The following is a 16959-nucleotide window of genomic DNA, read 5'->3' as shown; positions in this document are numbered from 1 at the left end:
GTTATCAACTTGGTACTAATCTGAAAAAAAAAGGTTGAAATAAAATAATTCATGCTCCAATTTGTACTTGTAGAATTGGACTTAGGAACCGGTAATTATCAATAACCCATTAATAACTCTAAAGGAGACAATGTCAAGCCCTGGAAGACAGGTTGACATGCATTAGATTTTTACTAGTTGATTTATTCTGCCTAGAGATTACTCTAGCCTTGAATATGATTTTTACATGACAGGCATATAACTGAGGTTTAATTAGTATTTTAAGCTTTGCAAGATCTTTATGCTCATCTAGTTTAATCTTCACAAAAGTCCAATACCTAAAACATTATTACCATCTGTTTTTACAGATCAGTTAAGAGAGTATTAGAAAGGTGCAATGATTTACACAGGATCAGAATAAGGGTGAAAGTCAAGATCTTCCTAACTCTAAATCCCTGCTGTCTTTCAGAGGAGAGATCAATGTGTGCTATACTTTGTAATTGTCTAGCACAATTCCCTAATTATGTAAGCAATATATGTGTAAAGAGTTATGTTTCTAAAGCACTTTGCTTTCAAAACCCCATGACGTAGATATTTCAAGTATTATTATTCTCTTTTTAAAGATAAGAACCACAGGCTGAAAGGAGTTAGATAACTTACTAATTATCAGGTAGCTACTCGTCAGAATTGAAGGTTGAATAACCCTCTCCTTTTGATAAGAGCCTAACTTGTCAACTGTTGCAGCATGTATTTTCAACAGTGACCCAATGAATAGAAGCTGAATGGATTGCTTCAGTGTATTCTTCTATTTTTAGTTGGTCATTCCTGTTCCACTCTAGTCTTTTGAACAGGAAAGTTCAAAATTCCCCCATTTCATTGAATATCCATCTTTTCAGCTGAAAGATTATACTCACTTTTTCTTGGTAGTTGATTCTTGGTTATAATCCAAACTCCTTTGCCATCCAGAAAAACATTCTGATGCTCTAATGTAGAAGCTGCTCAGTGCTGTGTAATCCTGACTGTGGCTCCTTGGTATTTAAATTGCTACTTTCTGGCTAATTGAAGTATTTTCTCCTTTACCTGATAATTTTCTAATTTGGCTACAATATTCCTGCAGTTTCCATTTTGGGATCTCTTTCAGCAGGTGATTAGTAGATTCTTTTCATGACTATTGTAACCTCTGGTTCTAGGCTATCTGGGTAGTTTTTCTTGATTAGTTTTTGAAAGATGTTGTCCAGGTACTTTTTTTGGATCATGGCTTTCAGGTAGTCCAATAATTCTTAAATTATCCCTCCTTGATCTATTTTCCAGTTCAGTTGTTTTTCCAATGAAGTTTTTTACATTTTCTTGTATTGTTTTATTATTTTGTTGGGTTTTTTTTTTTTTTTACTGATTCTTGATGTCTCATAGAGTAATTAGTTTCCACTTTCCAAATTCTAATTTTTAAGGAATTATTTTCTTCAGTTATATTTTCCATTCAGTCATTTCCACATTTTTTTTTGTTTTGAACAACCATTTATGAAAGGTATACTAAATATATGAAGCAAATATAAGAAACAAATACACAGAAAAACAAAATAAACTCACTTATGACCCAACAGTATTGACAGTGACAGTGGTTTGCTTGTTAATTTCATAATCTTTTGACAATTCATTAAAGAAATGCTTAATGTTTTTGCAATGTGAATCACAATTAATGCATTTAAAATACAGATACAAATCAGCTCCATCTTCTAGTTACATGGAAAAGCAAGTGCTCTCTTTATTATAGCTCCTTTTTTTCATTTAATTAATTTATTCTTAGTTTTCAGCATTCACTTCCACAAGATTTTGAGTACCGAATTGTCACCCTGTCTCCTCCCCTTGCCCAAAGACAGTGTGAATTCTGAATACCCCCTCCCCTGATCTGACCTCCCTTCTATCATCCCCTCCTTTTCTTATCCACATCCCTTTCTATTTTTCTGTAGGGCAGGATAGATTTCTATACCCCATTGCCTGTATATCTTATTTCCCAGTTGTGTGTAAAAACAATTTTTAACACTTGTTTTTAAAACTTTGGGTTCCAAATTCTCTCTTCTCCTCCTTCCCCACCCACCCTCATTGAGAAGGCAAGCAAGTAGATACAGGCTATACATGTGTAGACATGCAAAACACTTCCATAATACACATGTTGTGGAAAACTAACTATACTTCCCTTTCCCCTACACCACCACACTCATTTATTCTATTCTCTCCTTTTAACATGTCCCTTCTCAAAAGTGTTTGCTTCTGATTAACCCATCCCCCAATCTGTCCTCTCTTTTACCATCCCCCTTCTTTTATGCCTTTTTTTTTTCTGTAGGGCAAGATAGATTTCCATACCCATTTGAGCATGTATGTCATTCCCTCTTTAAGCCAAATCTAATGAGAGTAAGATTCACTCATTTCCTCTTACCTCCCCCCTCTTCCCTTCCATGGTAAAAGGTTTTTATTCCCTTTTTTATGTGAGATAATTTACCCCATTCTACTTCTCCCTTTCTCCTTCTGATAGTACAATGCTCTCTCACCCCTTAATTTTATTTTTTAGATATCATCACTTCATATTCAACTCACCCTGTGCCTTCTGTCTATATATGTATTCCCTCCAACTACCCTAATGCTGAGAAAGGTCTCAGGAGTTACAAATATCATCTTTCCATGCAGGAATGTAAACATTCCAACCTTAATAAGTCTCTTGTGATTTCTGTTTCCTGTTTACCTTTTCATGCTTCTCTGGAGTCTTGTATATTAAAGTCAAATTTTCTATTCAACACTGATCTTTTCATCAAGAATTCTTGAAAATCCTCTATTTTGCTGAATGTCCATTTTCCCCTGAAGGATTATACTCAGTTTTGCTGGAGCTGATTATTGCTTTTAATCCTAGCTCCTTTGACTTCTGGAATATCATATTCCAAGTCCTCCAACCCCTTAGTGTAGAAGCTGCTAAACCTTATGTTATCTTGATTGTGTTTCCACAATACGTGAATTGTTTCTTTCTGGCTGCTTGCAATATTTTCTCCTTCACCTGGGAACTCTGGAATTTGGGTATAATATTACTTGCTTCTTAAAATTCTCTTTGAGCTCTTCCATGGCCTGGGACCAATTCATATTTTTCTTGGAGGCTTTGGATGTAGGAGCTTTGACTTTGTTGTCTTCTTCTGGTTGCATGTTTTGATCTTCTTTGTCACCAAAGTAGGATTCTATGGTCTGACATTTTTGGTGCTGTTTGTTCATGTTCTCAGCCAATTACTTGAGTTTTAAACTTTTTATTAAGGTAGCAGTCTGCTTCCAGGTTAGGGGACATACTGTCCCAAGCTTCACAGATTTTGTGCAGCTGTCTTCAGAGATATTTTTAGGAGCTAGTAAATTTTCAGTTCTTCTCAGGTGGTATAATCAAGGGTGAGGTGTTTACTCCTTTTCTCGCCTGGGCTCTGGTCTATGAGTGACCACAAGCACTCCTTTCTGCTTTGGAACTATGAGGAGGATTTTCTCTCTTTTGCCGCCAGAAGTTCCACCACACCAATGTTCCTCCTCACCCCAGGACCACCACCCAGGATTGAGACCCAGCTCCAAGCATGGGAAAAGCAAGAGAATCTTGCCTCACACCAGCAAAGAGTTCCTTGCAATCCCCCTCTGATCAAGCACTTGATCCTTCCATCATCTGTGGGCCAAGAGCTCTGGAAGGAGCCACCACCCTGAAGCTGTGCCAGGACCATGGCCAGACTGCACTCTTCTCTCACCCATGTCCAACAGACCTTTCCTACTGAACTTCTAAGTTGTCTTTGGCATTTGTGAGTTGAGAAATCTGGAAACTGCTATAACTGCTAGTGATTCAGTCTCCTGAGGCCTGCTCCAGGTTCACTGAGGCAAAACTCTCATTTGTTTTACCAATTTTTTTTTCTTCCACCTCTCTTACTTGATTTTTAAAATCCTTTTTGAACTCTTCCGAGAGGCTTTTTGATCTTGAGACAAATTCATATTCCCCTTTGAGGCTTCACAGGTAGGTATTTTGACATTGTTCTGAGTTTGTGCTTTGATCTTCCCTGTCACTATAGTAGCTTTTTAAGGTCAGGGTTCTTTTTGGTCTTTTGTTCGTTTTCTAAAATTGATCTCTGCTCCTGGGGTACAGGAGACACTGTGCTGAGATTCTTGTCCTTGGGGCCAGTGGCTTTCTGCACTGGACCTTCTGGGCCTGGAAGCTTTCCCACTGTGCTGGGTTGGCCCAACCTAGTTGTGCCTCTTGTGCCATGTTTTCCTGGGCTGGCAGTTTTCCTGCTGCTCTGGGTTATCAACCTCACAGTTGGTCTGCTGAGCCATTAGCTTGCTGAGCGAGAACCACATCCCCTTGGTTGCTGATCTATGCTGTGGCTAAGAGCCTCCCACTTGCTTGTGAAGACACTGCCTATGCTGAGCTGTGCTCCCCTTTTACCCAAGTGAAGCAGACCTTTCCTGAAGTCCTTCTAAGTTACCTTTAGCTAGAAAATTATTTCATTCCATCTTTTTATAGATTCTGCCACTCCCACATTCTTTTAGAGGTTTGATTCAATATTATTTCAGAGGGAAACTGGGGATAGCTGAAACAACTTCCTGGCTTCTCTCCACCATCTTTTTTGGCTCTGCTCTCAAAACTAAAACATTTTAAAGGCATTCAAAAACACCAGAGCCAATTTGCTATCTGGTATCAAGGAAGAAGATTAGAGATGAATTTCAGAAACCTAGTGAGGAATGCAGAAATTTCTTGGAACATTTCCAAAATCTGCTCATCAACAAACCCTTGTGAAGGCATTTGAGAGACACCCACCAAGTAGCAGTACATGTTAACATAATGTTAAGTTAAGAGATTCACAATTTGTATCCTTTAAGCTCAGAGAAAGATTTTCAAAGGATATGCAAACTGAATGAATGTTATTTGTTTTATTTATTACACAAATAAATTAAAATCCTGTTAGGTGCATCAATGTAGCAATCCTACAAAAAGCTGGATGGTATACTAGATGTTCTCCAAGGTACCTTGCAAATCTCAGATTTTATGATTCTAAAGGCTCTCACATTTTCCTAAACAAAATGGAACTAAAATCACAAGGCTCTTGTTTAAGTTTGAAAATCTGTAAGGACTGGAATTCTAGTCTGTTATAATTTATACTATCCAAGGGGTAGGGCCATATAATATAATATAGAGAAACAGGCTTGTAAAGAGATTCATTAGCTTCATTAGCACATGACACAAGCTTTTAAAGCTATATATGTTCCTACTTGATAGAATAAAGGAAAATAGGTACAAAAGTGGAGACACATGGCAGAAGGGAAACTCAGGAATTTATTTTAACAACCATTTATTAAGCGTTTGCTTTGCTCAAGGTACTCTACCAGAATCTAAGTTTACAAATGACACAAACACTGATTTTTTTTAGGAGTTACAATATAAAAAGTAAAAGTATATACCTATGAAAATGTGACATAAATGCAAAGGAGAAGTCTAAGTGCAGAATTATGAAAAACAAAATAACACCTAGATTATATATTATATATGTACATATTAATACTAGAATAACATACACTATAATTTGCATGTATTTTGTGCATACGTATTACAAGTAACATACATGTTACATATATGTTGTATTGTTTCAGTGCTAATGCTATAATAAGTGTCCTCTATATAGTCTATTTAGTGTTGCATTTTTCTTATTTTTGTATTTCTAATTGGTGCTTTGGCTACTAAAAAATAGCCCTTAAATATAATGTTGAAATGCTGTCTACAATACCTAAGCATAAGAAGGCTATGATTTGCCTCACAAGACTAAACATGTTTTAAATGAGCTTCTTTCAGGCATGAGTTATAATGCTGTTGACCATGACTTCAACATTAATGAATTAACAATGCTGTAAACCCAGAAAAAAGCAAAAGAAGAGGAAATCCATCAATTTAGGTGATTATATGTCTGGATATCCCAATAAAATTACTTTACATTTAGTATTCTGTTCTCAACCCAGTCCATTAGGTGATATTATCCTCATTTTATTGATAGAGAAACTGAGGCTCAGAGTGGCTTATCAAATGACTGTGTTATAAGTTATAAGTTTCTAAGACAGAATTTGAACTCAGCTTTTCCTGACCACAAGTCTAGCCCTCTATTCACTACATCACATACTTTAACTGCCTGAATTGAGGCTGGAAGGGTTGAGAATGTCACTATAATAAAAGAATGCTACAAGAAAAAAGGTAGCATAACATGTCAAAGCTAAAAGGAAAAATTATATTTGTCCAATTTCTTATATTTTAAATGGTTGAATTAAGCAGTTGATACTTGTGTAGAAAATGATTGGAAGGTGTTATGGTGGAACACAGGCCAGGACCCAGGTAAACTCTCCCAATATTCCCCTCCAAACAACTTTAAAATAATACCTAAAATCAAATGTTGGAGTGGCAGAGGAAAAAAAAAGTCAAAAAGACAATTTTTTTTTTGTAGCCTGAGACAACTTAGGAGGTCCATAAAAGAGGTCTATAACACCTATGGCACCTGAGGTTGGGAGGTGGGAGGGCACAGGCCAGAAGATGGTAAGATTGGCAAAATCATAAGATATGGGCCTTAGAGGCAGCCATGACATCAACATCTTTCAGCCTGGAGATGTGAAAGAATTGGATAACTGGTCAGAAGGAAATAAGAGGGATCAGTCACAAGGGAGCACAGACACTGGTCACATTTTAAGGAATAAGGGTAGTGTAAGCACTTGTGGCTGTGCTCTGCACAGCACCTGGTCATAATTCCAGTGCTAAGGAAAATATTACTACTTATAGCTACAGAGGCCCTTCCTGGGTAAAGATCGGAGTACAGAGCCAGAGAGCAGTGATTATACCTCGCCAAAGATAATGTAACCTTGGAAGCACCAAAAACTAGTAGACCCCCTGAATTAGCTCCAAAAATAGCAACACAAAAAAGTCTGAAGCTTGGGATAGTATCTCAGCATCCTTAGGTGAGCAGAGCCCAATTTTAAAATAGAGTTCAAAGTCAAGAATAAGCTGGGAAAATGAGCAAACAACTAAAAAAAAGAAGATCATAAAAAGTTACTGTGGTAACAGAAAAGACCAAAATATTAACTTAGAAGAAGACAACAAAATGAAAACAACTACAAGCAAAGCTTCAGAGAAAAATGCTAATTAGACTAAAGGTCATCAAGAATAACTGGAAGAGTTAAAGAAAGGGATAAGAGTGGTAGAGGAAAAAATGAGAAAAGTAATGAGAGTGATGCAAGAAAATTATAAAAATAATAACAGCTTGGTAAAAAAAAAAGCACTGAAGAAAATATCTTTAAAAAAAAATGTCCCAAGATGATAGAGTAAAGGCAGGGACTTGCTTGGGGTCTTCCCCAAATCCCTCCAATAACCTTTAAAAATGACTCTACACAAGTTCTAGAACAACAGAATCCACAAAAAGATGGAGTGAAACAAATTTCCAGCCCAATATAACTTGGAAGGTTGGTAAGAAAGTTTAGTTGTACCAGAGTGAAAGAGGAACACAATCCAGCACAAAGTACACCCACACAGACTAGGCCCCGGTAAAGCCAGAGCAGGCCTGGGAGACTGAATCAGCCCACAGATGCTAAAGACAACTTAGAAGTTGAGCAGGAAAACTTGTTGCACCTGGGTGAGAATGGAGCACAGGCCTGTGCAGACTATACTAACACGGTCCTTGAATACCAGAAGCAAGCCTTTGGAGTGACAGAATTGGCAGTGGAAACAGCAGCAGCAATGACTGCTTCTGGAACTTTCAGCCCACCAACTACCACGAGGTTGAACAACTGGTCAGAAAAAGATTACAGGGGTCTCTTTGCTGCCAATGAAGGCAGGATTTTGTTAATTTGCCCATATTCCAATCAGGGTCACAGTGCTAGAAGGCAGTCCCAGGCTGAGGAGGAGCACTAGCATAACAGAGCTTGCACCCACAATGCAGAAGGAATCCTCCTCACACTTCCAAGGAAGAAAAGAATGCTTGTGGTCACTCATAGACCAGAGCACATGTCAGAAGAATAGTAAACATGTCTCCTTGGATCATACTACATTTGAAGAACTGAAAATTTGCAGGTCCCTAAAAGTATCTCTGAAAACTGCTACACTTAGACCCTAAAACTTGGGACAATGTACTCTGCACCCTGGAAGCAGAGCCATATTTTAATAAAATGTTAAAAGCCAAGTAATAGGCTGGGAAAATGAGCAAACAATGGGAAAAAAATGTGACTATAGAAAGTTGCTATGGTGACAACAAGGAAGATGAAAACATACAAGCAGAAGAAGACAAAAAAGTCAAAGCTCCTACATCCAAAGCCTCCAAGAAAAATATGATCTCAGGACAAAAGGAGCTCAAAAAGGATTTTGAAAATCAAGTGAGAGAGGTAAAGGAAAATTTGAAAGGGAAATGAGAATGATGCAAGAAAATCACAAAGAAACAAATCAACAGCTTGGTGAAGGAGACCCCCAAAAAATGCTGAAGAAAATAATACCTTAAAATATACTAGACCAAATGGCAAAAGAGTCCAAAAAGCCAATGAGGAGAATGCCTTAAAAAAGTAGAATTGGCCAAATTCAAAAGGAGGTCCAAAAGCTCCCTAAAGAAAATAATTCCTTAAACATTAGAAAGGAGTAAATGGAAACTAATGACTTTAAAAAAAATCAAGAAACATTAAAAGGAAACCAAAAGAAAGCTTAGAAGACAATGTGAAATATCTCATTGGAAAAACAACTCACCTGGAAATAGATCCAGGAGAGATAATTTTAAAATGATTATAGTATCTGAAAGTCATAATCAAGAAAAAATCCTAGACACTGTCTTTCAAGAAGTTATCAAGGAATACTCCTCCTATATTTTGGAAACAGAGGTTAAAAAAGAAATATAATTTAGTACAGGTCTTATAAAACTAAGAGCCATTCCCCAATTGAAAAATGATCAAAAGATATAATCAGTTTTCAGATCAAGTAATCAAAGCTATTTTTAGCCATATGGAAAGGAAATTATTCTAACTTATTGATTGGAGAAATGCAAATTAAAACAGTTCTGAGTTACTACCTCATACCTATTAGATTGGCTAACAGGACAGAAAAGTTGAAAGACAAATGTTGAGGAATGTGGTAAAGGAGACATTAAGGCACTGTTGGTTGAGTTGTGAACTGATGCAACCATTCTGTATAGCAATGTGGAACTATAGCCAAAGGCCTGTAAAATCATGCATACCCTTTGACCTAACAGTGCCACTACTAGGCCTGTATTCCAAAAGTGATGAAAAAAAAAGGGAAAAGGACATATATGTACAAAGGTATTTATATTGGCTCTTTTCTGGGGGCAAAGAATTAGAATTTGAGGAGATGTCCATCAATTGGGGAATAGCTGAACAAATTGTGGTATGGGATTATAATGGAATATTACTGTACTCTAAGAAAAGATGACCCCAATGCTCTCAGAAAAACCTGGAAAGACTTGAATGGGCTGATGCAAAATGAAATGTACTTTGTACCAACTAACAGCAATATTGTAAGATGATCAGTTGTGAATGACTTAGCTATTCTGACACATACAGCAATCCAACACAACTCTGAGGGACTTATAATGAAAAATGATATCCATTCCCAGAAAAAGAACTGATGATGTCTGAATACAGATTGAAGAATATTTTTTACTTTCTTTTTCTTGAGTTTTTTCTCTATGTTTTCTTTCACAACACAACTATTATGTAAATGTTTTTCATGACTACACATGTGTAACCTATTACCTTCTCAATGGGGTGGGGGAGGAAGGAAGGGAGAAGATTTTGAATTCAGTCTTAAAAACAAATGTTAAAAAATTGTTTTTTACATGTAACTGGGTAAAACAAAATACTGAAAAATATAAAAGAAGAATATAATTCCTTAAAAGTTGGAATGGGGATGTGAAAGCTAATGACACCAAGAGACATCAAAAAACAATAAAACAAAGTCAAAAGAATGAAAAACCAGAAAATGTGAAATATATCCTTGAGAAAAAACTGACCTGGAAAATAGATCAAGGAGAGATAATTTAAGAATTATTTAATGTTTGATAGCGATGATAACAAAAAAGCCTACACATCATATGTCATGAAGTTGTAAATTAAAACTGGTCACATATCTTAGATCCAGTATGTAAAATAGAAATTGAAAGAATCCCAACTGATCACCTACTGAAAGAGATCCCAAAATGAAAACTCCCAGGAATAGTATAGCCAAATTGCAGAGCTTCCTGGTCCAGGAGAAAATATTGAAAGTAGCCAAAAAGACCTAAAATATCAGGAAGCCACAGTCAGGATCACACAAGATGTAGCAGTTTCCACATTAAAGGAGTGGAGGGCTTAAGATATGATATTCCAGAGGGGAAAAGAAGTAGGATTACAATCAAGAACTATGTACTTAGTAAAACTGAGTATGATTTGGGGAAAATAGGAATAGTAGCAAACAACGTTTGAATGTCACTCTCACTGGAATTGGTTTAAGCAAGGAAGATCCAAATAGATAAATAGATATATATATATATCGATACACACACACACACACACACACACACACACACACACACACTTCCCAATAGGGAGATGAGAGGGGAGGAGAAAAGAGATCTGGGGGGGGTAATAAAAAGGGGAGTAGATTGGGAGAAATAGTAGTCAGAAGCAAGACAGACTTTTGAGAAGGGATAGCATAAAAAGAGAATGATAAACAGAGGAAAATGGGAAGGAGAGAAATGCACAGTTAGTGATCATAACTAGGAATGTGAATGGTCAAGCTGACCTATGGAGTAGAATCAGATGCAGAATGAACTGAAAACCAGAATCCAACAATATATTATATACAAGAAAAACATTTGGGATAGAAACACACACACAGACTTTAAATGAAGGGCTAGAGCAGAGACTATTATGCTTCACCTGAAGTAAAGAGGACAGGGGTGGCAATCATATCAGGAAAAAGCAAAATTAGACCTAGTTGAAAGAGATAATCAGTGAAACTATGTTTTGCTAAAAAGTACGATAGATAATTAAGTAATATCAAATAAATTTACATTGTTTCTCTGATAAAGGCCTTGTTTCTAAAATATAAAGGGAACTTGGTCAACTTTATAAAAATAAGTCATTCCCCCAATTGATAAATGATCAACATATATCAATAAGCAGTTTTCCAAAGAAATCAAAACTATTTATAGTCATATTAATAGTCATATTAAAATTCTCTAAAACATTCTTGATTACAGAAAAGCAAATTTAAAAAACTTGGAGAGATCACCTCACAACTATCAGAAATGACAAATTCTAGAGAGGATGAAGGGAAATAGGTACATTAATTAATTTTTGGTGGAGTAGTGAATTGGTCCAAACTTTCTGAAACAACCTGGAACTCTGCCCACAGGACTATCAAACTGTGTATACTCTGTGATCCAGAAATATCACTACTAAATCTGTACCCCAAAAAAGACAAAAGAAAAAGGAAAGGGACCTACTATATTGTTAAAAATATGTGTACCTTTTGCGGTTGGCATGCACTTTTTGTGGTTTTGAAGAATTAGAAATTGAGTAGACACTCATCACCTGGGGAATTTCTGAACATGTTGTGGCATGATTGTGATGGAGTACTATTGTGCATTGGGAAATGATGAGGGGGTTCAGAAAAACATGGAGAAACCTATATGAACTGTTGTCAGGTGAAATGAAATGAACCAGGATATTACTGTGCACAGTAACAACAATGTTGTAATGAGGATCAACTGTGAAAAACTTGGCTACTCTGATCAATAAAGTAATCCAAGACAATTCCAAAGACTTACAATAAAAAAAAAAAAATTTATTCCAATTCAGAGAGAGAACTAATGAACTCTGAATGAAAATAGAAGTATAAGTTTTGGGCTTTTAGTTTTGTTTTTGTGTGATGTGGCAAATATGGAAATATGTTTTACATGATTTTGCATGTATAATTAATATTATTTTTTTTTTGCTTTCTCAGTGGGTGGGAGAGTGGTGGGAGGAAAGGAGAGGATATGGAACTCAAAATTTAAAAAGGAAAGACTGTTAAAATAGATATTATATTTTTAAAATTAAAAAGTGATTACAATTATGTATACGCAGCAAAATTTTGAAAAAAATTACTTGGCAGATGAGAGGTGTTCTGAACTATCTTTTCCCAAAACTTTTAAATCCTCAAATTTCTTCATTCTGTTAATTATGCCATGATACTATGTTTCTTTTTAAAATTCTTTCACAATATTCTCCCTTCCTACATTTTCCCAGTCTTCCTCTCCTCCAAGTAGCTAGAAACAGGTTTTCTTGCCATTGCTCATTCATGACATTCCATTCCTTAAGTCCATGCCTTCTTTTCCTTGCTATCACCCATGCATGGAATGCTCTTCCATCTCATCGCTGCCTCCTAGATTCTTGGGGTTACTTCAAGACTAACCTCAAATTCTGCTTTCAGTAAGAGACCAAGGGCAGGTAGGTGGTACAATGGATAGGGTGCCAGGCTTGGAGAAAGGAAAGCTCATCTTACTAAGTTCAAATCCAGCCTCAGACACTTACTAGTTGTATGACCTTGGGAAAGTAACTTAACCCTATTTGCCTCAGTTTCCTCATCTGTAAAATGAACTGATGAATGATATGGCAAGTCGTTCTACTATTTTTGCCAAGAAAATACCAAATGGGGTTACAAGGAGTCAGATGTGACTGAAAAAGAGTGAAAAACTTAAGAGGCCTTTCCTGATCCCCTCAACTCTGAGTGCATTTGTTCCAAGATCACTCCCCATTTATGTATTTACCTTACGTATTCATAGTTGTTTGCTTTTTGTCTCCCCCAGTAGAAATTGAGCTCCCTAAGGAAATGGACTATGGTATGGGATTGCCTTTGTATCACCAGAATTTATTAGTTTCTTGTATATAGTAACTTCTTACTGTTTATTGAACAATTGGCTTCTAGTAACATAGGTTCAAAACTCCAGAGTCATGCTGACAATTCTCATTAACTCAACCTCTACAACTCGTAAGTCTCTGAGTCTTGTAGATCCTATGTCCACAACATCATTCATACCCTTCTTCTCTACATTCACACTATAATAGTCTTATCTCAAATCTTCATCTCTCTCATCTTGATTATTACAATAACCTACTAAGTGAGCTCCCTGGATCCAGCCTCACCACCTCATTGCCCAAATAGCTGTCACACTAATCTTCCTAAATTTCTAATCTGACCATGTCACTCCCCTATTCAAGAAGTTTCAATGTCTTTTAAATTCCTATAGGATAAAATCCTTTACCATAAAAAAAAATAATAATCTGGTTCAACTTCTCCTGTCATTCTGATTTCACATTTTTCTGGTTCATGCCACCTTCATTTCAGTCAATGGCCTATGTGCTATTTCCCAAATATGGTATTTCATCAGTCACCTCCATGCCTTTGGAGGATCTCTTTGTCACTCCGGTAGTGTTCTATCCTCTGCCTTTTAGAATCCTTATTCTCAGGAGGTAGTTGGTGGAGTTTGGGGAAGCTTCAATGCTCAGTCTCTGAACGCCATCATGGGGAAAGGTCCAGGCCATTAGAGGAGCCTGGCAGGGAACATGGAAAGCTGGGAGGTGACCATAGGTCCTTACTGGGCCACCAAGCTGTGGAATGAGCAGAAATGCCTTGAAGAAAACACAAGCACCACATTAAAAACAACAACAACAACAACAAAAACATGACAACTCTTTTACTGTCTGTGAAGCAGTAGACTTGTTTTATGAACTATTAAGGAGTAAAAGCAATTTTGGTCCTGAAGTTACAAGACAATAGACTGTTCAGTTAAGAAAATTCTTCAAGAATCATGTAATTGAAGATGTTAAAGGAAGATGGGAATCAGAAAATCTTGATGACAATAGTGAACTCTAAAGATTTCCTACAACTTCTCTGCTTAAAAGTGTACTACACCATCATCCAGAATTGAGAAAAAGAAACAGAAAATATTTCATCTTGTTGTTGTTATTCACCCTTTGTTCTTTCTTTTTCTTTTTTATTAATTTATTTCATTAACAATCACTTCCATAAGCTTTAGAGTTGCAAATTTTTCTCCCCCTTCCTTCCTGCTTCCCTCCCCAAGACAGCACACAATCTGATATAGGCTATGCATATTCATTCCTTTTAAATATATTTTCACATTAGTGGTGTTGTAAGGAAGAATTAGAACCAATAGGAGGAACCACCAGAAAGAGAAAACAAAACAAAACAAAACAAAAAAAGATAAAATAGTATGCTTTGATCCACATTTAAACTCCATAGTTCTTTCTTTGGATGTAGATAGCATTTTCCATCATGAGACCTTTAGAGATGTCTTAGATCCTTGCATTGCTGAGAAGGGCTAAGTCTATAATGTTAGTCATCACACCACTTGGCTATTACTGTGTACAACGTTCTCCTGGTTCTGCTCCTTTTACTCAGCATCAGTCCATACAAGTCTTTCCAGGTTTTTTTTTTTTCTGAAATCTGCCTGCTCATCATTTCTTATACCACAATAATATTGCATTACATTCATATGCCACAACTTGTTCAGCCATTCCCCAACTGATGGACATTTCCTCAATTTCCAATTATTGGCCCTCACAAAAAGAGCTGCTATAAATATTTTGTACACATGGGTCATTTTCCCATTTGTATGATCTCTTTGGGATACAGCCCAAGAAGTACTGGGCCAAAGGGTATGCACATTTTTATAGCCCTTTGGTCATAGTTCCAAATTGCTCTCCAAAATGGCTAGATCATTTCGCAACTCCACCAATAATGCATTAGTGTTCCAATTTTCCCACATCTTCCCCAACATGTGTCATTTACCTATTTTCTCACAATGGCCAATCTGACAAAGTTGTTTTGATTTGCATTTCTCTAATCAATAGTGATTTAGAACATTTTTTCTATGACTTGAGAGAGCTTTAATCACTTCATCTGAGAACTGCCTGTTCATATTCTTTGACCATTTATGAATTGGGAAAGAGAATATTTCTAAAGAAAAAGTATCTTTAAGTTATGTCATTTATATCATAGAACTCCTAAAAATAATGTCTATCAGAAAAACACAGAAAATGGTAGAAGAGATATTGGAGATGAAAATAAAGGAAACCCACTAGAGGAAATAGAAATAAATCAAAAAGATATCAAAGAAATTTGGTAACATTATTTTGATGCAGTTACAAACCGTTTAGTTATTCCACTTTATATAAGTTGGATCCAACCCAAGCAATACCTCAGTATGTAATATATAACATGACCAATATGTGTAAACATGAAGTAGTGTATTTCAAAACAAAGCAGAAGACCTTCTTCACTAGGTATTATCTGTTATGAGGTGTTTACCAAATTGGCCAAGAAGCAATGACATGAGTCATCCAACTTATGTTGAATTAGAATGAGATGTATTTGGAACTATTGCCAACTATTTGTAGATCTCCAAGAGGTTCTTCTTACTTTTTAATATTATGAGTTATTTGTTAATATATTTGGTTTACTACAGCTTCATTCAGAGATAGTGCTATTGATGCCATACAAATATGCTGCTTGTTGTTTCCTCCATCAAACGGGAGAAAACTCCAACTTCTAATGAGAATATTTCTTGGGTGAGTCACAACATTGATATGCCAAAACTTTATGATGCAATGGGAACAAGATCACTCATGATACAAACATTTTCCAAATGTGTGCTGTGCTGTGCTGAGGAATTTAATCGTGACTTGTTACACGATTCGTTTCCTTTCTGATAGATCATCATCAAGAAATTCTTCAAGTGCCATCCCACTTACAGGCCACCATGGAGAAGTGACTGGAACTACCTGAGGAAGGGCCATATTATGTATCCTGGGGATGAACTGATTGCTGATTTGCCAACTTACTCTTATTTTAAGCAAATAAGCACCCAGGAATTTGATGAACAGAAAGTTTCTACCTCTCAAGTTGCAATTGCAGAACTTTTGGAGAATATTATCAAAGATAAAAGCTCATGTCTAAAAGGAAAAAAAATTTAAAAAAATTAAAGCAGTTGCAGAAGGAATATCCTGCTCTCTACCAGACAAGATTTCCCATGACAGAAAGTAAAGACTCTCTGTTTGGTGAAATGTCCCCCCAAAAAAGCAACAAACACCAATTTTAAGAAAGCCAAATTTCCCTAGCCTTTGGTACTAACTGATTACCATATACTAAATTAAATCATATGCTGAAGGACATAACATTAAGTCAACTTGCTTTTCCTTTCTTTTCCCAAAATTACCATGCTACAGACATAGAAAGGCACCAAAGCAGTAATATGAGGGCTCAATCTTTCCTCTGGAAGATCACACTGAACCTACTAAGTCTCAGTGGAGAACAAATGAAGAATGAATGCATGATTACTAACCAAAAGTATTCTGAGCATCTCCTGCAAATGACTGGAAAAGCTATGACCTCATGTGCCAGAAGTTGATGCATTTGACTGTTGGCCAAAGAATGACTGAGCAGAAAGGTGAACTCAGAATTCTTTGAAAAGATTTAACTATTTGTACTGTGTGAACCCTTTGTGACATGAAGTTCTAGGTATCAGGGTTTCTAAATAGCCATTTAATCCAAAGACAGATTGATGAGGAATTTTTATAAACTCAGTAACATATTCTGCTACATTTTGTGCTTACATACTTTTCTTATTTTTATATATTTGTGTTTATTTGTTCAAAAGCTAAAAACAGAGTATGACATTTCACTTGTTTTCTGACACATTTACCATATTTCCATCTGGTGATTCAACCAGTGGACATGCACCCTCTGTGTTAAGGATGCAGAAGAAATTTCAGCCTTGGCCTGTGCCTCCCAACCCAGGAGGGCAAGACCCTGACTCCACCTAGTCTTATCTTCTCCACTTGGATCCATTTTGGGCTCAGTTTGAGGGGAGCATTTTTCATATGGACATGGTTAGTGCCAACAGATGTATT

At 36.4% G+C, this 16959-nt stretch overlaps 1 pseudogene; it reads left to right on the top strand.

Annotated features, from left to right (window-relative positions):
- Nucleotides 1-13593: 13593 nt before the first annotated feature.
- LOC110212499 (DEP domain-containing protein 1A pseudogene) lies at nucleotides 13594-16180 on the top strand (annotated as a pseudogene).
- Nucleotides 16181-16959: the final 779 nt, after the last annotated feature.

Source organism: Phascolarctos cinereus, unplaced genomic scaffold, assembly GCF_003287225.1.
Source record: "Phascolarctos cinereus isolate Bilbo 61053 unplaced genomic scaffold, phaCin_HiC Scaffold_4;HRSCAF=312, whole genome shotgun sequence".
Lineage (NCBI taxonomy): Eukaryota > Metazoa > Chordata > Mammalia > Diprotodontia > Phascolarctidae > Phascolarctos > Phascolarctos cinereus.
Note: the sequence above shows the minus strand (reverse complement) of the source record. Positions and strands in the feature narration are given on the sequence as shown.